Source organism: Scleropages formosus, chromosome 8 (assembly GCF_900964775.1).
Source record: "Scleropages formosus chromosome 8, fSclFor1.1, whole genome shotgun sequence".
NCBI classification, from domain to species: domain Eukaryota; kingdom Metazoa; phylum Chordata; class Actinopteri; order Osteoglossiformes; family Osteoglossidae; genus Scleropages; species Scleropages formosus.
In genome coordinates this window covers 4,354,459-4,359,888 of record NC_041813.1, presented here as the reverse complement: position 1 = coordinate 4,359,888, position 5,430 = coordinate 4,354,459, and the positions used below count along the sequence as shown (strand labels likewise).

Below are 5,430 nucleotides of genomic sequence, written 5' to 3'. Positions count from 1 at the left end.
TAACTGAGTACTTGGTGCCACTTGGTACCGATATACAGACAGTACTAGATTAGAGTAGATGATTGATTATGGAGAACAAGTATGAGGTACTAAAGTATAGGTTTCCTTTGTATATTGCGAGGCGGCGCAGTGGCGCAGCGGGTAGGACCGGGTCCCGCTCTCCGGCGGGTGTGGGGTTCGAGTCCGGCTTGGGGCGTCTCGCAAGGGACCGGCGTCCCGTCCCGGGTGCGTCCCCTCATCTTCCGGCCCCACGTCCTGTGTTGCCGGCTTTGGCTCCGGCTCCGGCTCCCCGCGACCCCGTATGGGACAAGCGGTTCAGAAAGGTGTGTGTGTGTGTGTGTGTGAGATGCTCCTCGGTACTCTTGGAACCCCCCTAGGCGAACGGAATCCCTGCGGGACATGGCTCGCAAACTCTCCGAATTGTCCGAAAAGGAAGGAAGTTTTTAAGGAGAGGGCTAAAAAAGTGGATAATGTAATGAAAAGTAAGGTTCGCAAAGTTCTAAGGATTATATTTCAATAAATAAAAACACAGAGGAAACCCTTATGCAAAACTTTAAGAGATAAAACATGAAATTCTCTCGGGAAGCAATATGCAATACTTTGGAGGAGTACGCATCTTTCTTAGTAAGCATTATACGCACTATATGAGATACACGTGGTCAGGTACTCGGCTTCTTCTTCTTCTTCTAATAATAATAATAGTAGATATAAGGTAAGTTGCCTCTATTTTTATCGGAACTGCGAACGGTGGGAAACTTTGCGTTCCTTCGGTTCTCGGGTCCCTCGCTGGACTCGTATCCCCATCCGGCTGAGTTTGTCGAGATCCAAGTGGGATCCATCCGCGGTGAAGGCGATGGGGCGGAGGTAGCAGCGCGCGCGGAAGGCGGCGTTAAAATAATTCTCGCTTCCAATTTATGAGCATAATGCATTCCTGAGAATTGCCGTTAAATCAAATTAGCAGTAGTTTAAAGAGGAATATTATAATACATTCATCACGAACTCGATTGTATACTTGGAGCTAGTCGTAATAACACAAAGTCACAGGGCAGGTCTCTTAGACAAAAGTATCTCCTTTTTCCCCACCGCCTTGTGACAATCCTTGGAAAGAGTAACAAAAGGTCGGCATAACGTGCGATTCACCGCTTCATGGGATTGTACCGGCGACCTGAGTATTTAAAGTATGCAAACGTAGTAAATGGGTACCGTGTGTTACGGGCGGTCTAGTAAGTAGAGATCGCGTCCCGTCGTGTTTGTTTAGTCGAAGTTGCGTTTTGTTAATCGTTTCCACGCGGTGCCATAAGTTGACAGCAGAATGGAGGGGGGGGAAAAAAAACCCACAAAACAAACCACCGAGCCGGTTGGACACCGTCAGAGAGCCGCGCATAGTTTCATTCAACATGTCTTTTATTAATTGTAGCCGTAACCGAGGAGACGGTTAAAGAAGTGGTAAAATGAAAGCAGGGCTAAAAGAAAAGTGCCGTAGCAGAACAAGGCGACAGGAGGGAGCGCCGAGTCGGTACCGTGCAAGTGCATAAGAGAAGGGAATAAGCAAATACATTGAGCCGGAGCAGGATATTGGGGTGGGGGGACAGTAATGTGTAATAGCTGCACCTGTGGAAAGAAAGTGTAAAGCAACCTAACAAATGTAAATGGAGTTTGCCCTCTTCTTCTGACTCTTACTGCTGAGAGAGATTCCTTCCTAGCCAGAGCTCAATAGCCTAACGATGTAATTAGAGAGCATGCGAATCATGTGTTTTTCTCTCCGCAGCTTTAGCGCAATTACTTGGTGGGATGTTTTCGCAGGTTAGGTCTGGGTGGGTTGCTCGACGAGCGGGAGGGCGTAGTCCCAAAGTACACGTGTTTCACATGATTACGCTAAAAGTGGCTCTCGGTGAAATATTCAAAACCGGCGGTGTTTGGCTGGCAGGCTAGCAGGTAGGCTCGCTAGTTCGCTCCGGTTTCCACCGCGGCTCTTTCCTTTAGCGATACGGTTGTTCAGGCCCAAGTAGGAGACGAGAGTAACTGGAGGTGGGGTCGTATTTGCCTCGAGCGGAGGCCGATGCGGGGCTTGTCGTTTCGGCACGAGCGCCGAGTCCAGGAAAGGTCCTCCGCCGGGATGGGAATGAGGACGGGTAACCGCACGTCGTCCCTGCGTGAGTTTCCCCGGCGCTCTCCTTCTTTGTAGTAATGTTTCCTTTTTCTTAATGCAACCCGGCACCCGATACTTGTAGGAATTGCTTGCACTGGATTTTACGCGCAGCAGACACTTTCCCCGCCCCGCTTCTCCAAAGTGACCTCGAACGAAGTATGTAGCGCGATGAGCCCGCACACGTTATTCACTGAGGTGAGTTAGAGTGCAGGATGCACCGGCTACGCAGGGTTGTGGTTTTTTTCTTTCCTTCCCCCTCCTCTCTCTCGTTCCATACATCAGTAGAGCAGACTGACACTCACTCAGTCAGTAACACGCTACAGAAGAACCCTACACGTACCGATTTGGGATCGAACCCGCATCCTCTCGCGTCACGCGTTCGTTTTTGAAATGAAGGTCAGGTATTCACAGGCGTGCGTTGATTTTTTTTTTTCTCCTCTCCTTTCTTGTCATTCCTGTATACTGCTAGCATGCGGTGTAAGGAAATGTTGTTTCTCCGCAGATGGCAAGGCGACACGGAGGAGTGCAAGACTGAATAAATCGGTGGTGAAGCAGGTTGTATTGGAAATATAAATTTAATTTCAATTAAATAAGTACATTTAATGCATAAAACCAAGATTTCATATTTTCCGTGAAATATTGGTTAATGTTGTACAGAAAGGATTACAGGAAATAATGGAAAAATTTTTTTAGGAGCTTTTGCGCGGCTCTCAAATTTTTTTTTTTTTTTTTTTGGGTGTCTGCTGGCTGAACGTAAGTTGTCTCCGTTTTAGAAAGCAAAATGCTTGTGATCTGTACAGAGTGTTAGTCACAGTATATTAATTTTTTTTCTTTCAAGTGAAGCAACTGTTGGCTGCATTAGAAAATGGCGCCAAACACGATATGAATGAATATGCTGTTACTGTAGGTAAGAACTGTTTTATAGAGCAATCTAACCTTCAAAGTAGTCACACTGTGTTTTCAAGTGAAGTATGGCTGATAATTGTATTAACTTGGTATTTTCATATGTTACATAGCTAGGTGTAATGGGTGTCAACCGTAGGGAATTCCAAGAAACCGATTTGCAGGCGGATTGCTTGGGCAACGTAGACGTCGTACGTTTTTGCCGTTCACGTTAAAGGGATTTGGAAAAATCGGGCACTCGGCGAGCAGTTTTGCGCTTGAACCCCGATGGTCGATCGATCATTTTAAAATCCTACAGCAAGCGGTACTTTCCTCTTCTCAAGATACTCATCCTTTCTCCACAGAGTAGCCCAGACAGGCTACCGTGGCCTGAAGGATTTCCAATTGTGCTCGAAGATGCAACGGAGGCCTACGTGAGAGATGGCACTCGGGCTATTCATGCTTGAGAAGCATCCACGTCTAAAAGAATGGCAAAAACCTTTGCGCTCAGAAGACACGAAGTAGTCAACGTGTCCCCCGGAGTTGTGGATTTTAAAGATGGATGGCCTGTACCATTTAACCCTCAGAGCACCTGTGTAATATGTGATTTGATGTATTGCTGAAAACATATGGAAAATGTCATATCTTGCTGCAGAGAAGTTGTAGATTAAAAAGACAGATTTCACATCATCATTATTTATTACTTTGTCACCCATTAGGGGATTCATGAAATCATTCCTTAGGAATGAATCACATGACATATGCCCAACATCTGCATACCTTTTCTCACTATATTACAATAGTGGATGTTAACGTGTGCCAGCAATCCCTAGGATTGTGTTGAAGGATATATCCAATTTAATGAATGGTACATTTTAGAACTCTGGACCGGACAAGGGAAGTTTTTGCTTGGGTGAAAAGGATGATCTCGTTCAGGAATACCATGTGTCAATTCTTGGTATCCCATAAGATGAACACACACACTTTCATGAGGTAGGAATTTTCACCACAAATGATTATATATAGATTCTCTGCAAGGTGGTGTTGTCCTCCTCAGTCTCTTGAACACACTCCAAGACAATGTGCCTGAAGCTTGTGCAGTTGGATGCTCAAGTTTCCCCACCTTAGATACTTTGCTACCACTCCGTGTTCACAGCATGGAGACAGAGGTTGAGCAATGGGCTACAGTAGTGTGTTTCAACTGGAATTCATTAACCCAATGATCTGACAAGTCACAGAGCAGTGAGGAAGAAGAAAGCTTTCTTGAGTTACACACCATTCATACCCTCTGCCTGGACTAGGGTTTGGCAAGTTTCCTTGATGATGACGACGACGACAGAATGCTTACTTAAGGTCCACTGCATGCATGTTGTGGAATACACATTTTATTCCATGAGGAGCCCTTTCAGGTCAAACCTTCTGTATGGGACAATAGTAGTGACGACGATGATGATACTACTACTGACTTATCATGAAGGTGTAGAGAACACAGCAATAAATCTAACAGTCCCCGACGATGACAGATGTGCACTGGCCAATCTGTGTCATGTATAAGGGTGAGAGAGTTGTGCATTAATGCACAAGCTTCATGACTGGTGTGCACCCCCCCCCAAAATCACCTGCTGCTATGCCTTGGGGGATTGAGGACATCACTCATTCAAATTGTGTGTGTGTATGCATGACTGCAGCAGACAAGTATCTGCAGCCCTAACTAACTAACTAACTAACTAAACGTCCAACGCGAAATGCAGCACGGGATCAATAGCGGAGATCCCGCTAATCAGACAAGGAATCCCCGCCATCCATCTCGTGCTGCATTTCGCGTTGGTTCTTATTCCACGGAAAAGCTACACTATTGCATTGCATTGCACTGCACTGCACTCTACGCTACTGCTGCCTTCTCCTCGCTCTCTACAACAAGGCGCTTGTAATGGTTAAAAAGCGGTACAAACGACACGCTGCATTTACGGGTTCCCACTCCTCTACCGTCCGTTCGGGACTCGGATTACACACCCCACATAACTACCTGGCAGCGGCTATAAACGCCGGACCCGCAACGCTTCTTCTTCTTATGGCAGCAAATTTCATGCGCAAAAACCAAGAGGATCGACGACTTCCGCCGCGCTCTTAAAAACCTCCGAATCAGCCAAACAAACGCCAGTGAGTAACTAACCGACCGGCGGCGGAGTCGCGCCAACTCTACGTTGCTCCGTTTTACATACATCATGCGCTCTAAAAACCGTACAGAAAATAACACCACTATTGCTTAAACTAACCAGCGGAACAGTAAACGACTACAAGAAGAACGCGCGTGGGAGCGGGAGCGGGAGCGGGAGCGACCGCAAACTAACGCGACGCCGGAGCTGCAACGCGGCAACGTGTTTGACGCACGAATCCAA

The 5,430-nt window shown here is 46.7% G+C and overlaps 1 long non-coding RNA gene across 2 annotated transcripts; it reads left to right on the top strand.

Moving 5' to 3' along the window:
• Positions 1-574: 574 nt before the first annotated feature.
• LOC108918059 (uncharacterized) lies at positions 575-4,030 on the top strand. 2 transcript variants are annotated; one of them, XR_003797857.1, is made up of 5 exons: positions 575-2,153; positions 2,652-2,704; positions 2,843-2,902; positions 2,988-3,056; positions 3,397-4,030. It is a non-coding gene; the product is annotated as an uncharacterized LOC108918059 (long non-coding RNA). The 2 variants fall into 2 exon arrangements; XR_001964828.2 differs by lacking the exon at positions 2,843-2,902.
• Positions 4,031-5,430: the final 1,400 nt, after the last annotated feature.